Raw genomic sequence first — 16,960 nt, forward strand, 5'->3', positions numbered from 1 at the left:
TATGATGTAGCTGTGGTGTAGGTTCAACGCAGAAGTATAAATGATCCTTCAAGAAGGATCCCAGCATCAGAAGCAAGTGGATGTTTTATTTAATGCCGTCCTGTATCACATTGGAGGATTATATGTTTGTTCGGAGCATTTTTTTTTGTAAACGAGGCAAAGTGTAATGGAGAGTATTGGATCTGACAGCAGATGCATCACAAAACATAAGTCAATGATTTCATAATGTTTTGTCTTGTAAATGGCAGTTTTATAAGGATAATGTTTTCAAAACACTTACATAAAATAGCGAGTGGGTGTTGATACTGTTTCCTATGCAGTAACATTAGCCAATCATAACAGCATCTGTTTATTTACAAGCTTTAAGTGAGCCACCCCTTAAAAACGGCTAATTTTGTGTATTTTGACTGTTGTAAATGTTGCACTGCAGTGGGATATCATACTCTTTTACATATTTTATTAAACTTAATGCTACATTTTAAATGTTTGGGCTATAATAACGTGCATTTTAATGGTATTAATGGTAATGTATTTGTGTTTATGATGCTTATATTGCAGAACTAGGGTAATCATTACATAATTTAATTTGACTTACTACATTTTAATGTGGGGTGGACAATGAAACATTTAACTAGTGTCTTATCTTTAGAATTTGGGTATTTTGATTGTGTATTTTTGTTAAGGACATATTGTAATTATTTGTATATGTTTTAAAGGGGGAAAAAGCCCCTGCACTACAAATTTTTTAGGAAATCTTCAAAGCTTTAACCCTCTGGGGCTATTCGGTCACTCACACACACACACACACAAATACAATTAGCTTTTGGAATGGCACGTGTTAATTTGTGTGTGCGTGTGTTTTTGTGTGTATAAGTGTGTGTGTGTGTGTGTGTGTGTGTGTGTGTGTGTGTGTGTGTGTGTGTGTGTGTGAGAGTTTTTTTGTCTGTTTTGCACTCTTGATGTTTTAGAGATTCACCCCTTCACTGTTAAGTCCTTTTTTTCTGCATCCTGGCTGATTTGTAGATTGTATGCACAAAAAAACTAATTTCCCATTAATTTCCTATGGCGGTCCTTTTTGCCGCGAAGGTCCTGAGTGTAACTTTTTTTTTTTACGACCATTTAGACTTTTCAAATCCTGTCCCCAATTTTTTTGGGTGTTCATATACCAAGTACCAATAAAGTCACCCAGTTTCGGACCATTCCGATGAAGCTACGTTTTTTTTTTTATTATTATAAAACGCAAGATCCACTATAGTGGCAAAAATTTGCTATTGCGTGATAAAAATGCTCAATGTGTCCACCGGATGGCATCGATCTCATTTAAAAAATTGCTTTCATGAGGTCTCTAAAATGAAATACAGCTTTAATAATAAAAAAATTATAATTATATATATATATATATATATATATATATATATATATATATATATATATATATATATATATATATATATAAAAAAAATTGGTAATAATTATTGCATGAATATTAATTATAAATCATAAACTTATCTCAAAACACCAAAAAGAAAAGAAAAAAACATTATTGAACAAAAATATATTTAATTGATTTTACTCAAATCTTTTTTATCTTAATCCCACCCTCCGGGTCATTTTTGACCCGAAGGTCCTGAGTGTGACCCATAAATGAAGAACCCCAGAGGGTTAATTATTTAAATAATGTATAAAAAAAAAAAAATAGGTGGCTAAACACGACAAGTTCAAACGTTGGGTGATATTTTTATAATGCTTTTGAAAGAAGTCTCTTATGCATTTATTTGATAAAACAGTTTTATTGTGAAATATTATATAATATATGAATATTATATTTTTTGATGGCAAAGCTGAATTTTTAGCATCATAACTCCAGTCTTCGGTGTCTCATGATCATTCAGAAATCATTCTAATATGCTGATTTGCTGCTCAAGTAACATTTCTTAATATTATCAATGTTGAAAACAGTTTTGCTACTTTTTTGTGTGGAAACAATGATACATTATTTAAGGATTCTTTGCTGAATAAAAAGTTCAATAGATCAGTGTATATTTCAAATGTATTAAAACATTTTTTTTAACTGTTTTACTGTTACATCAATTTAATGAATCCTTGCTGAATAAAAGTATTATCAATCAATCAATCAATCAATCAATCAAAATCCTACATAATTATTACTGAAAGAAAAAAACAAAATTGCTGAGCAAAAACTCCGTCTTTGCATTCTGTCAGTGTGCATAATTGCTTGACAGACAGATGACACATTTAATTCAATGAACCCAATGAACCTAATGGACCTAAGAATCTCAGACATAGAATTAAAGTTGATATTTAATTGTCTCCTAAATAATGAGTTTCTTATTCTTTTTTTCTAAAACTCTCGAAAAATTTAAATTGCATGTGTGCGATGATACTTCATGTCTCTTTAGACAAAAATGCTATATTTAGCACATTAAAACTAGGAATGTCCAGAGAAAACAAGGACATCTGGTCACCCTCCCTCATTATCACGCTGCTTCATACAAATGCTCAGCTACTGAAAAGCTGTACTGTAAAGATTTGAAAGAGAGGCCTTCTTGATAATGTTGCACTAAATAGCAGTCATTCAACCTTCAGATTATGTTTCTTCAATTGTTCTGAAAAAAACGTATGCGTCTGTTAGCTCGTTAACTGAATTACACGATCAATTTTTGACTTCATCCTCTGTAAACCTGAGATGCCCTTGATTGTTATTCCAATTGTCTCTCAGACACTCAAATACCCACTTACAAAGCCCTTAAAACCTGCTCAAACATTTGAAAATCATTTGAAACATTTTGTTTCTGTTGTGTTGCTAAGGCCAGTGCACAATGCAAATGGGAGGATGCACCTGAAATGAATTAGAGGACGTTTATACATATGTGGGAGACTTGGCAGCAGTAACATCCACAATTTCAGGGGTTGTGTGGCATATTTCCTTTGAATAGGCAGAGATCCTTTCATTTGAGAAACGTGTGACGGGGAATCGTAAATCACATGATATACTTCATGGTGCTGGAATGGTAGAGCAAGATTTCACTAATTCCATCCCAGAGGGCAAAATGTGGCATCTTCTGCAGTGGGTTTTGGTGAAAGATGAACATATTAGTTGTAGTAATAGAATACAGATACGTTTTTTTTTTTTTTTACTGGAAACTGAAATATGTTTGTTATGAGTAATCACCTTTTACCAGGCCTAGCTGTATACATAACATTTAAAGAGAGAAGTCACACAAAAGCTGCCCTTATGTTTAATAAAAGAGCACACTTAAGGCTAGAGTAGTCTTTTTTTATTCCTTGGATCGTTTTCTTCAAAAGCAAGACGTAGTGTTCTTTTGTTGTAGTTTTTCTTCTCTTTTCCATGTATTTTATTAAAGACGGCAACACAGAGACGAGGGCATAAAAGGCTAGTTCACTACGTGCACAAAAACATTAGTGCTTCTACTGGTGTTCCCTACACACATTAGTGCTGAGATATTCCCTCAGAGCAGCTCATTTTTGGCCCGTCCCTTGAAAAGTTTTCCTTTACTGTTTCACGTCCTCCCCCACAAGGCAGTAAAGGTATCTTTTTATTTCCTTTAGCTTTTGGATATTTTTTCAGCCAAGAAGCTCAATATACACAAGCCCCCTGTGTGTGTACAGCATGTGTGTGAGTGTAGGTGTTCCTCAGCCTCAGGTCATTTAGATGGAGGCTTTTTACAGTTTCCAATGTACAGTTAACGATAGATGTTTTGACATTTCTTAAGTCTTAAACCCTCCTCACCCCTTCTTATTTGCAGTGGACTTCCTCACCCCTTCTTATTTGCAGTGGACTTATCGGTGAATGGATACACAACTGGACACACATTCACTGAATAGGGTTGAAGCTTTATAGTAAGTGAAGTTTATAGTAAGTGTCTTGCCAGAGAAATAACTAAAAAGAAAAGTAAACATATAAAAAGACTGCCTCTATTTATATACCATAATGGTATTTATTAATATATTGAGTTAGCTTTTATTTTTATATTTTCAGTTTTAGTAATTTTGTAGTTTGTTTTTTTTATTAGTTTTAGTTTTGTGTTTATATTTAGCTTTTATTTACTTTTATTTCAAGTTTAGTTTTAGTAATTTTACTGCAAGTTTTTATTTCAGTTCTTTTATTTCAGTAATTTCTATTGTTTGCTCATTTTAGCTTTATTTCGGCTTAACAAAACGTTTTTAATCATTTATGTTTAGTTAACTATAACAACACTGATACGTTCATAATAAATGCATATATGAATATTTTCTATTAAATAAAATATTACTACATAAATGTATTTAATATATTTAATAAATAATGTTGATCATAATGTATATAAGAAATATAATTATATAATATATATAATAACAAATTAATCAAATGTATTACAGTTAAAAATCATTGATTATGTCTTAAAATATATTTACATAGATCGATAGATCGATATATAGATAGGTAGATATAAAAAGTGTGTGATATATTTATATGCGTATGAGAGAGGGAAAGAGGATAAGTGTCTGCTGTATCACATGTTTTGTATATATATATATATATATATATATATATATATATATATATATATATATATATATATATATATATATATATATATATATATATATATATATATATATATATATATATATATATATATATAATGGGATACAGAACATGCACTGTGGCAATGTTTGCTTCATTTCAAGGAAAATGTCAAGCACCTTGCTTTACTGAATCCAAATGCAAATTTGCTGCTTAATTTGCTGCTAAACTCATTCTTTGTCTGTCGCGGTTGCTGTGTTACTAGAAATAATTTCCACACAGACTCTTGACAAGCAAATATAGATTCACATCTTGTATTTGAGAAGATATGGAGTGTCAGTGTGATTGCAGTGAAGTTTTAAGGACACATATCCAGTTATATTGATCTAGACGTCAAATCCGCATATGGCAGATCGTTCGGTTCGTTTACAGACTTGTGTAGGCTGGGAGCTTTGCAAGTTTGTCTTTTTCTGTCTCTATTGGCCAATTTTCTCTCTAAAGTTTGAACAGCATCAAAGACTTCTTGACATCACAGCATATGGAGTATGAAAACGCATCAGAGAGAGTGTTTTTGTGAGTACTTTTCACTCTCCTAGTAGTTAGTGGAGCTCAAAACTAAAACATGATTTTATTACTATTGTAATGGACTTGTTCACAGGAGCCGTGATTTGGAATTTTGTTCAGCAGCAGTAGTCCTTTTAGTTTTACTGAGTTAGCATTACATGCCTAAATGGAGAATGCTTGACCCTCACAGTCATAATTTGTCATGGCGTCTGTGTTATCGACAGTTGGTCTAGAGGTCCGAATCAAAAACAGCCAAAATCCATCTTGTCACAATGACCCTGGCTTTTCTAGCCAATCACAATAATTGAAATCCACCGCTCACAGGGGGGAATGAGAGGGGGAAAATCACGCTAGATCTGTGACTTTTGCTTGTAGCAAAACAAGAAGCACTTTTTTTTTTCTTGTTGTTTTGTTTTCTTCCCAATATCAAAATTGTGGTTTGAATGCAATCCAGTGTAATTATGTTTGGATGTCAATTTTGAAAAAAAGAAAAGAAAAAAAAATATTTGTTTTGAGCAGTTAAACAAATGTACTTATCATTTAGAATACATTTAAATCAGATTTAGCTTAAACAATGCACATTCTGAATGCAGGCACAGCAGGAAAACATTTCAGAAAACTACACGTAACTCTCTTATCCAAGCATTTCCACATGCAGGACAATCTGTTTGACAGAACAATGTCATCCTAGGTCGCCTGCAACAGTGCTGCACTTTGAAGCTGGTTGTTATAGTATGGTGTCGGTAAGTCTATATACCCCAGAGACAATGGACTGGCTCTATGCCGTTGTCATCTTGATATGTTTGGGTAAAAAAAAAAGAAGAAAAAAAAAGTGGTAACAGCTTTTTAGGATTGACTGTGACATAGAATACGAGATCGAATTGTTGCCACGCCGTCTGAAACCAACCGACACTGTGCAGGGCCAACACAAACTCTCTGCTCATGGAATCTTTCATTTTGCCACAATAGATTGCAATAGGAAACAATTGCAAGGCAATGTGCTGAGGATCTGAAATTGAAGCCTGCACCCAGAAAGGAGCTCCTGCCATCCCAAAGAGGATCATAGCCAAAGCTATACGATCCTACCGTGGCCCAGCTGAACAAATGCTGCCACAACGCTTCTTCACAGCAAGCCTCGCTCTCAAGCAAACAAACCAAGGAGAAAAAGAGAGACCACACCATGAGAGACTACACCACACCATAGTGATCTTGGCACATCAACAACCAACTATGCTTAATAACGAAGCTCAGAGGTCTCAAACTGTGGAGCAGTCCGCCCTGCAGGTGGTACACAACATGATTCTGGAACTTTAGAATACTAAAAAGTTTAATCTGCAAGTGACATTTTGGCGTTCAATGTATGTGAACAGCCACACGCTTAAAAGAGTGGCTTGCTTTTGAGTACAATATTAATATTACAATATTAATGTAAAAACAATATTGAGAAAGTTACTTTAATGCGTTGCAATACATACTGCCTTAAAAAAGTAACTAATTGTGCTACTTAGTTACTTTTTTATTGGATTCCCATTTGGATAACATGTTATAATAACTGCATGCTATGAATCATTAGTAAAGCATTAGTAAATCGTTAGTTTATAAAGCATTAATAGACATTAATAAGCAGTTTATAAACACAGCTATACATACTTTATTCTTGAGTTATAAGCATAATCTATAATGTATTTAATAATTGTATTTTCATACTTCATTAATGATCATTGTATCATTTCTAAGTTAAGTAATACATTTGCAAACCCATTATTTAGGAGTTGTCATGAGATCATTTAGAAAGTGTAAGTAAATGATTAACAAAAATATGTAAATGTGCATCTTATGATTTAGACATATAGTAATAATGAATGCTTTATTAACACATATTCCTACTGCAATTCATGATTAATTCAGGTAGTTATATAACATTTAGTAGTAATCAGTTAACTAATTTTATGAGGTAATCTAAAGAGAGGACTATTTATGCCTCATAAAGCTTTTACAAAGGACATTTAAAGGCTCTGTTATCTTCTAAATAGAAAAAGGAAACAAACACAGCACAGAGGGATATAGAACAAATACTTATTTATTTCAAGACGCAAAAAAAATGATAACTTGTTATCAAATGAAAAATACATTTAATAGAAAATAAAAATCTTGTACACCTCTAGAAAAACATAACTGTGCAGTAAAATGCAATTAAGTCTCGGCAATCTGATATAAAAATAAATTCAACCTGGTCTCATTGTGAAAATGTACCGCCAAAATGCGTACCAATAAGTACATATCTCTGCAGTTTCAAAGTGAAATGAACACTAGAGGCAGTAAAACAACAAGCACTTTTTATCGTTTTTTTTTTCCATGTAAATGAATAAATTTTGGAGTTTGCGTCACTTAATCTGCTCCATATGCTCGGCTTTTTTAATATAATAAGTTTGCTCAGTAGCTCAGCTGGTACAGATTTGTACTTGTAATAATGAAAGCTCAGGTACGAATCCCGTGAAAGACAAGTCATGATAAAAGAGCTCAAAGATGAGTTCACACAAGCTAACAAGACATGGTTACTATTGTATTTTTGTCACATTTGCTTTTGTTAACACTATCGGTTAGGTTTAGGGTTTAGTGTAGGTGTACGTTAAAAAAACAATGTCACAAAACGTCAGATTGAACTGAACAGACTGTTCCGGGAAAAAAACGAAGCTTTTGGCGGCACCCAGTGGACATATCACTTTGAAACTGCAGTGATATGTACATATTGGTACGTATTTTGGGGTTTGCAAAAACGTTGCCAGAGGTACATTTTCGCAATGAGACCAGGCTGAAAAAATTTCTGTAAAGTGTAAATCTTTTTTTTTTTTTACCATTGCCAACACTGGATTGCAGGAGTGACAAAATGATATAGCCATATCTATATTTTCCGTCGGTCATAGTACACAATGTAACTACAGAAGAATCAAGTTTTAAAAAGGAAATATATTGAAACTCTTTGGTCATTTTTTAGCAAGATTCTAACGGTCTAATCAGATTCAATGATCTATGCTAAGCTATGCTAAAAGTGCTCCTGCCAGACATGAATGGATTCGAAAACGGTAAAACTCTAGGGGAGTTTTTAACTCTATGGGAGTTAGAGTTAAACGGTTTAACCCTCTCGAGTCGGCCGTCGCGTGATTGGCTTGTTTTTTTTCTTATCAGTGCCAAAGAGACTCAAATAACTCTGTCGTTTTTTATCATTCAGGCAAGTGTTATACATAATTTTAATCAGTTTCTATTTTTTTTGTGTACAGTCACAATAAAAACAAATTGTTGTGCTTTTTGCAAAATAAAGAACTCAAACATGATGCGCGATCTGCAGCCTCTCTGTCAAAGACGTTTATTCAGATAGTCTTCAGAAAATGACCTCTAGCTTAGTGAATACTTGTCTCACAAACATGAGACATATGTCTAAAGAAACGCTGAAATGTCAGGTTTTAAACACTGTAAACCAAATCAAAAACAAATATTTTGTGTTTATGTAATCTGGTTGAAAGCTGAGAGATGTTAGTCGTTCCTGAGTGGCTCATTATACACTAATGCGACCACGGCCACGAAGCGCGCGCTCTATTGAGATTCAAATACTGAGGATCTGGAGACGACGCCCACACACACATCATCTCAAACTAACGCATCAAGGACTGCATTCCTACTTCAACTACATCGTTTTGAGACACGTTTAATAATCCTGGAATAATTCTCCATTAAAAGCTGTTCATTTCTGAAAGAAACGATCCACCGCTGTGTATAAGTAGGCAAAGTTTACTCTGTAAGCATCTGTGAATATTAAACGCAAAAAACCTGCACGAGGACGCACTGAAGCTTTCTTTTGTTTAAATTAGCTCAAAATTACTGTCAGATGTAAGTAATTACTTTGACAAACTATACATAATTTAAAAGATCTAAGACTCAAGCTTCCATTTTTGACCTCTGTTTTATTCTCAAAGGGGAGTTAGTGGCGTGTTTCTATAAATCTCCTGTAAAAGCTTTACGAGGCAAAATATTCCCCATTTTAGATGAACTCTCAAAAATAGTTAACTGACAACTACTAAATGTTTTTTTGAGTTAATCATGAATTACAGTACGAATACATGTTAATAAAGCATTTATTAACACGCTGAGTAACTATTACTATATGTCTAAATAATAAGATGTATAAATGTACATTTAAATAGTTTAATAATAATTTACTTACACTTTCTAAATGATCTTACGAACCACTGACAACTCCTAAATAACTGGTTTGTAAATTATGTATACTTAATTTAGAAATGATAAAGTGATCATTAATAAAGTATGAAAATACAATCATTAAACACATTATAGATGTGCTATAATAAAGCATATATAGCTGCATTTGTAAACTGCTTATTAATGTATATTAATGCTTTATAAATGATGAATTAACTATTTACTAATGCTTACATTTAACATTGTATTTATTCATTTTGAGGAATACTGAATCAGCTTTTGAGCAAGCGAGATGAGTACATTCATGCTCACATTAGTCTAGAATACAATAATCATCATGTTTACACAGCGCACACAAAGCCTCTGCTCTTACTCCTGATTTCACTCAACACGGGGACAAGAGAGGTGTCAGTCAATAAATCTGAAAACAGTAACTTGCGTTACATATTTGAAAAGTAACTCAGATATTTTGTTGCTAATTTAAAAGTTAATGTGTTACATTTCTCGTTACTTGAGGTAATCTGATTACATTACTCACATTACTTGTAATGCGTTGATCAGACCATGATCATGCTTATAAGAATATGGACATCAATAAAGTTCTCACAGATTGTCCTTGCACTCAGACATGTCAGTTTTTCTTAATGCTGAAAAAAAACATTGGCGTGGTAGTCATTCTGATTTGATCAGCCATGGAACTTGACCTGACAAGTTTGAAGACCACTGACTAAACAAATTTACCATCCCCTTTAATAACACATATAAGTCTAACAGCAACAAAACAGGATCAAACCAGCCCGTTTGACTGTCAGCACAGTGTGAACATTTCTGCAAAGCCGTGTTAACTGACTGAGCTTAAACCCAAATTTGTTTTCAATTAGTGTCCCATTGCCGTGAAGTAAGTTCTGACAGCAGGCCAGTCACTTGGTTCTGTTCAAACTGCAGGTGGCATCAGTGATGTGCATTAGAGCCCCACAGCCCTTGTCATGCCGAGCTGAACCCAGACATAACTGGATAAAGCCAAAAAAAAGGGCTGTCTGCACCACAAGTGGAAATCTAGAGTAAATCTAATACAACTTCAACCTAAGACCAGGAGCATACAACATGGACACAACAGTCCGGAGTGTAATATAATCTCTTTGAGGTTTATTCTCATACATCTCCACCGGCACCAAAGAAGTGGGTTCTGGTTCTATTGGTCAACTTCTTTAACACAAACCGTACCTAGAAGCCAGTTCTGGCCAACATGTGGTCATGCAGCACTGTGCGCATGTGTTTTATTAGGTGATAGACAAATAAAGTGTATCAGAAACAATGTGTGGGAAGACCAACTCTGGCCTTAAGCTGCTGTCATCTTGACTCGTGTTTCACAAGGGTTTCAGTGTCAATCTGCACCAAAAAATTCCTTAATATCCTCCATATGCCCATGTGAGAACAACATCTTGGGTACGCGGTTGTCTTTTCCCTCAGCCTTGATCACAGCAATATTCCCTCAATATGCTAGGTCTTCTTTTGCCTTTGCTTATTGTACTTGGATTTGACTAACAACAAAAATATATGAATAGCCCTCCTTTGACACGGCGTATCCTTTGATGAGGTTGTTATTCCGACAGCTGCCTACTCTTTTCCAGGAGAAATGTCTGGTGTGTTGTTACACCTCAAAACCCTGCTGTGAAGCAGTTGTTGAAGGGGGAAAAAGTGAGGAAGAAAGGAAAAAAAGAAAACAATGAAGTGCCTAATTAGAGAGTGAAAGGTGCGATATATGCCCCGTCTTCACCCTGAATCTCGTCACAGAGGTTCCTCGGAACCTACGGTCCCATAGGAGAGGCTGTGCATTGTGTCTGGGAAGAATTCAGTCTGCTTTCAACAGCTGGTCAGCATGAGCAGAGGTTGGCAAGAACAGCAGTGGCCCACATCCCCACCCTCCATTCGGGGCAGTTTGCCAGTTCCCTCTACCCCACTGCTCCATAGGGCATAGGGGAGGCGAGAGGATCGGCTTGTCCGTGGACCTGGCCACCTCCAGGTCATCAGCTGAGTGTGGTATTGTAATTCGGCCGGTTAAAATGAAACCCAGAGTGCACAGGTGAGGCCAAAGATGTGGAACTTCAGTTGGAACTTATCCAGAATGTCATAATATACACATCAGAACTAACAATCATTTTATATATACGTAATGACTCCTTGATATTGTCTTTAAAGAAAGAATGACCGGAAAAAGAGATATAGGCCTCACTGTAAACCCTATCGTCAAAATACTTAATTATTTTTGAATAGAGCCAACTCAAACAAATCAGTTCAATGAAATTAACTTTTATGAGTATTTAGAACTTTCTTTTTCTTTTGAGTTCACAAAACTGACACATTTTAAATAATCTAAAATGTTTCATTGTTTTGAGTTTTATGAACTTGTTTCTTTTAATCTAGACTAACTTAAATTTAACTGAAACTGGGCAGGGATTTCTATTTCCCAGCATGCTTTGCCATGCCACTGAAAAGGGCATAAAAGTAAATGCTAAAATTAAAAGTTATATAATGTTGTTGTGCAAGATTAAATTTAAGGTGGGGATTTAGTAGTGTTTAATGTTGTGCTATGTTAGTTTAGAGGAGTTTCTGTAAAGTTATTTTTTTTTTACAAGTGGAGTATGAGCTTAGTTTGTGAACAGATATACATTTTGTTAAATGTTCTATATTTCTGTTCTCATTCAACAAGTGCTATGCTTTGCTGATGTTAACAAAGCATTGTGTTACCAATTAACAAGGTACCATTTATTAAATTAGCTAGTTCAAGCTAGCCAAGTTTCCACTACTAAAAATATCGAGTTGATCGTTTTAATTTAAATGTATGAATTATCTCACTCAAATATTTGAAGTTAAGAGCAATTAAAATATATGGGTACAAAATAAAAATATGCAATTTCTGCTTACTTAAACATTAAATATATTGACTTTGATGTTGGAATTTGATGTAACCGATTGGCTCATTTTTTATTATTTTTTTTTATTATAGATTTACAGTACAGACAGTGTTTAGATTAAGCCATGATTATGCCTTAGTTCAATTAGGGTCAATTTATTTAAGTAGCTTTTAGAAAACATACATAAGCCTTAGAAAAAAAAGTACTGGTGTGCATCTTGAGAAAAACAATTGCACTGACATATTTTAAGATATACCAGTGCAAGGCTTGTCTGTGAAACCGGGCAATGAAGGATGCAATAATGGATATATAAATAAGTAAGGGAGAGAAAAGAATGATTTATCAAGGATAAGACTGTGCATGGTTGAAACTGAAGACAATTTATGTTGTTGGGTCAGAATGTTCCAATCTTTTACCAGACTCAGCTATAGAACTTGTTCCTTGATGCCTGCTGACTAGTACAAAAGAAATACCTTATCTAGATCTCATTAAAAAAATGATCTACCACTGATTCTTCACAATTCCTTAGGCAGAATACACGGAACTTGTCACTGACAGCAAAACAATTTATAAAAATCAGCTATATACATACTATTTGAGATGGTCTAAACCTACATTTTCTCTTGTTCTCAGCTGTCTTACTGACTTACCATGCAGGCATATATTTCTTCACTTTGTTTTTCATGTGGATGTGTTAATGTAGAGAGACTCAACATAATAGTTAATATCTTTTTTTCTTTTTTCTTGGAATAATCAGAAAAGAACAACGGTAGTGATGTAGATTAATATATATATATATATATATATATATATATATATATATATATATATATATATATATATATATATATATATATATATATATATATATATATATATATATATATATATATATATATATATATATATATATATATATATATATGTACACAGTACATAATAATTAAACACAGTACACACTTATATATTATGTAAAAACTAATTTTTATTTTGGATGGGATTAATCACGATTAATCGATTGCAATCGATTCATTTTAACACATTGATTTAAAGCAAAATAATTCAAAAGGTGATTAAAATTATTTTGTATAATAATGCCCCATGGCCTTGTATTACTGATATTAAAACTTTGTTTTAATGAATCAGCACATCATGGAATCAGTTGTTTTAAATTAGTATGTATAATTTGAAGAACTTTAAGGTCATAATGCATCTTTTATAAAATGTAATTTAGGAAATATATGACATATCAAGTCTGTAATTTACAAAATGCATAGAGTATCAACTCTTCAGTTTAACTGAAACTAATGATGATTTGAATTGTTTATATCTCTCTCCTGTGGTGTTACAGTAATCATTTGGAATATGCAAATATGCAAACCTCTCTTATTTATCACAATCTCTCTTCTCTTCAAAATTGAGAGAAAAAAAACAAAGCTGTGCCTTCTCCGCTATACATGATACAGGCAAAATGCTCTGCATTGTAAAACACTAATTTTTTTGTGATAGTTCAGCATTAAGAGGAATAACAAACCAAGCGCCACATGACCTGTCAGTTGTAATGATTGATGGTGGTTGAGGAACAAGCATAGCTAGCTTAATTAAATGAATGCCCTTCCCCACGCTTTAGCTTAATTACATTAGCCCTCTTTCCACCATGTTTGTTTTTTCTTTTCTTGCGGGAGAGATCACGGTCATCTTGAGATCTTAAGGGTGTATTTGAAGGGGGGACTCATAAGAAGTAGACTATTTCTGGTGCAAATTCAAAACAGTTAAGCGCTTGTGCTGGCATTTTGCGACGAGACATTGCCCTCTGCACTCTTGCATATTTGAGCTGTGCCTTCAGGCCAGGTCCTGCTTCACAAAACATCTGATTCATGAACCGAGTTCTCCACTCGCGACACTGATCTGACCGCACATGGGCTGCTGTCACTTGACTTTACAACTGTTGAAATGTCATGATAAGCACTGCAAGCATATCAAAGCATTTATATACAGTAAAAAAAACTTTTTTTTAATTTTTTATTTTAAGCTTTGGATTTGCTTGAATTAAATTATTAATGGGCAGTGGACCAAAAGGTTATGGGCATTTAATCTATGATTAAAAATATATGAATGTTTGTGCAGAGATATATTAAGTGAAAATGTTCGCAAATACAGCTTTTTCAAAGAAATAAATAGGATAATGTTGGAGTTTAAATGATAAAACAATAGATACAGTTAGTGTTCAATGTGACACTTTCTGGTTGTATAACGCTAGTGAAACATGTAGTCAATGTGCTGGAAACACACCTGTGTGAATTTGAGGAGAACTGCTACAACAGTTGATTAAAAATCATTGGGAAAATGCTTCCGAGGGATACTCAAGCAACTCAAGTGGTTTAAGAACCCAGCAGTATCCAAATATGTTTTGAGATCACTGTTCAAACCTGAAAACTTGAATTAGTAGCCCAACATAATACAGTAAAGTAAGGTCACATTTTAGTTTGGGGACCAATTCTCACTATTACCTAGTTGCTTATTAGCTTGCATATTACTAGCATATTGACTGTTTATTTGTACCTTATTCTGCATGACCATATTTTACATTCATTAATCCTGAATACCTAAATTTAACTACAACAATTACCTTACTAACTATTAATAAGCACACTGTAAACAAATATTTTTATGATTTGATATCACAACTTTTTATCTTTTGTCAAATCAACTTAGATAATTAATGGGGTTCAGATAACATAATATTTTGAGTTTCTACTTATTAAACCAATCTCCTTCATTGTATTAACATTGTATTATTTTTTTAAGGCAACCAGGTAACTTTTGTAACTGTTTTAAATTTAAACCAACAATATATATTTCCTGAAGTTTCCTGAAATGTATTTATTTATTTCACTCAAAATCCACGAGAACCCATGCTGATAAAAAGCTTTTAATCTGCAACATGTTGTGGTATGAATTTACATTGTGATCTCAGAATGACATTCTTATTAATAGCTGAAAGCATAATCCCCAATATGTATTTTTTGTACAGCACTTTGGTCAACTTAGGTCGTTTTTAATTTGTGCTATATAAATATAAATTTAAAATCCTATAAAAACTGTGTTGTATTGTATATTTAATAAATGTTCAAGTAGTAGAACTTGGTGTAGAACTTGTGAATAACGAGTGTAAGACTAGCACATTTTCATTCATGCCTTTTGGCAGATTCACATTCAAGGTACACTTCACCAGTTGAGCTGGCAGGAACACGGTCGTCATAACAAAAACGTCAGAATATAATGTTTGCGTGATGATCCCTGCAGTCTAGATTATCATATCAAGCATTGAACCTTGTTTCTAACTATTCTATTTTTGTTGCAGTTTTAAAAAACATATGACTCATCATATGAACTTTGCAGCATGGCATCATAATAGTTTTTAACTTGTTTTTCCTTGTCATTTTTTGACTTTCCCTCACTGAATAACTTAAACTTTTGCCGGTGAATTGTGCAGTCCTTTAAAGTTGCACCAGATTTGCGTCGGGACACACTGATTTTTGTGCCATTTAAATAAGCATTATTTTCAAGTTATTGAAATCTTTATACTGTACTTACTATGGTATTCAAGTTTAATCTTTTTCAACTGTATCACACATACACACACACACACACTTACGCTATGTCCAAACACGTGTTGACTGGTAGAAAGCGATACAGTATACAACAGTCAATGTTCTGGAAAAAAGACATGAAAATGGCTAAATAATTCATACAAGTATATCCAATTATACCGCAATGAATTAAAGTTTAAAAAGCCTGTCCACATGAACAGCATCAGATCACTCATTCGCATGACATCTTTCGTAATTGGCACAATTAGTTTTGATAATCCCGTTACGAAAGTCCCCAGTGCATAAACCACCAAAACTGTGTTTCATTCAATCCACGCTCAGATATTCTTTAAGTGAAAGCCACTTACTTCTACCAGAGCCTCTTGGTCGCAGCAGGTCAGAAGGGCAATGGGAGCCTTCTGGAATTACGTATGTTTTCGATAACGACTCCAGCAGGGGAGAACGAAACTCCTGAACTCAAAAGAAGAAGCTCCCGCTGAGACGTGCGGCGTCGGTTCTGAGAATGCGACTCGTGAGCACAACGAACCTTTGTGTTTCCTTATGTTTTGGCTGTGTGTAACTTAACCCCTCAGAAGCAGAGTCTAACGCTGTCTAACCTGTCTTTTGTTTCTACATTCCATCTCTCGCACACTCTCTCTTTTCTTTTTCGCAGTTATTTTGTAAGTCCACGCCTGTCGATGAGCTCACTGGGTCAGGATCATGTTTCAGCCTCGTACAGGAATTCGGAGGGCAGGCAGATTCTGAAAGTGAGCCTGGGAGACGACTCGAGGAGAAGGAGCAGGTCATGGGGTCGCATCCCGCAGAACAAAGCAGGAGTTAGAGGGTGAGGGGTCAGGCATGCCGCAGGACGTCAGAGCTTAGGGAGAGTGAACCAGTGAGGGGACACCTTGGGTGATAGTCCTTCGATGACTATATCAAAAACTGGAAAGGAATTAGATCATATACTATGTTGTTGTAGTGTAACATACTGTATTTAAAACAACATCAGCATCTGATATATTGTGTGTGTGTGTGGTGCCAATATCCAGCTGTGTGTTGCTGAGTAAAGAGCAAAATCTAACTCACGGTTGCTAAGGCCTTTCAACCCTTATGAACTTTGGTGT

At 34.2% G+C, this 16,960-nt stretch overlaps 1 protein-coding gene across 2 annotated transcripts in view; it reads right to left on the reverse strand.

The window, feature by feature from the left end:
- flrt2 (fibronectin leucine rich transmembrane protein 2) overlaps positions 1–16,550 on the reverse strand; it is a 45,743-nt gene extending 29,193 nt beyond the window's left edge. Inside the window, exons 1-2 of one of the 2 annotated variants that reach the window (XM_079831901.1) lie at positions 16,205–16,450; positions 15,902–15,960 (exon numbers count right to left, since the gene is read on the reverse strand). The gene's annotated coding sequence lies outside the window, so the exon portion shown is untranslated. Of the gene's footprint in view, positions 1–15,901; positions 15,961–16,204 lie in introns of both variants that reach the window. The other variant, XM_079831900.1, reaches the window with a different exon arrangement.
- Between the last annotated feature and the right edge of the window lie 410 nt (positions 16,551–16,960).

Source organism: Gobio gobio (assembly GCF_949357685.1).
Source record: "Gobio gobio genome assembly, chromosome: 12".
Lineage (NCBI taxonomy): Eukaryota > Metazoa > Chordata > Actinopteri > Cypriniformes > Gobionidae > Gobio > Gobio gobio.